Genomic DNA, 646 nt, shown 5'->3' with positions numbered 1-646 from the left:
ATTATCAGCATATCAATTTGAGTAAAAGGGTAAAAATGAGCATGAATTTGAACATGTATTTGGTATCAGTGGTGTGCACAGGCCTCCGATGGGGCAGGGGCTAAAGGATAAAAAGGGGGGCACTTAAAACAAAGAATTAGTATGAGTACTACTTACACATACATAAATAAAATGGTTTGTTTTTACAGTATTTAAACATATTCAGTTATTAAATAAGTCACAAATATTTAAAGCAGTATTCGTATGTCTATGTTATATATATATAGATATATATATTTATATATATATATTTGCATGACTCATGGTCAACAGGAATGCCACTCTCAATTGAGAGTAGTAGGTCAGAAAGCCTCAGTTCATTACATAAACTCTGAAGTCTGGATTTCATAAGTTTTAACTCTCAAAATGAAAAATGCTCAGTAGTTGAGCAAGAGGGGGGTGAACAGTGTCAAACTCATTGTCTTTTAGGCACTTCAGCATTTCCTGGACATTGAACCTGCTAATTACTCTCACAAATTCAATGTCACCAGCACCTTTTCCCTTTAACCATTTGAAAGTTACTGTCAGACTTTGAAGATATCGCCATTTGAACTACACTGAAGATAAAAATGCCTTTTGAATTTACTAAAGTTTTTTTTCCCCCTAA

Source organism: Myxocyprinus asiaticus, chromosome 1 (genome assembly GCF_019703515.2).
Source record: "Myxocyprinus asiaticus isolate MX2 ecotype Aquarium Trade chromosome 1, UBuf_Myxa_2, whole genome shotgun sequence".
Classification (NCBI taxonomy): Eukaryota; Metazoa; Chordata; class Actinopteri; order Cypriniformes; family Catostomidae; genus Myxocyprinus; species Myxocyprinus asiaticus.
The sequence above is the reverse complement of the archived record's forward strand: the minus strand, read 5'-3'. Positions refer to the sequence as shown.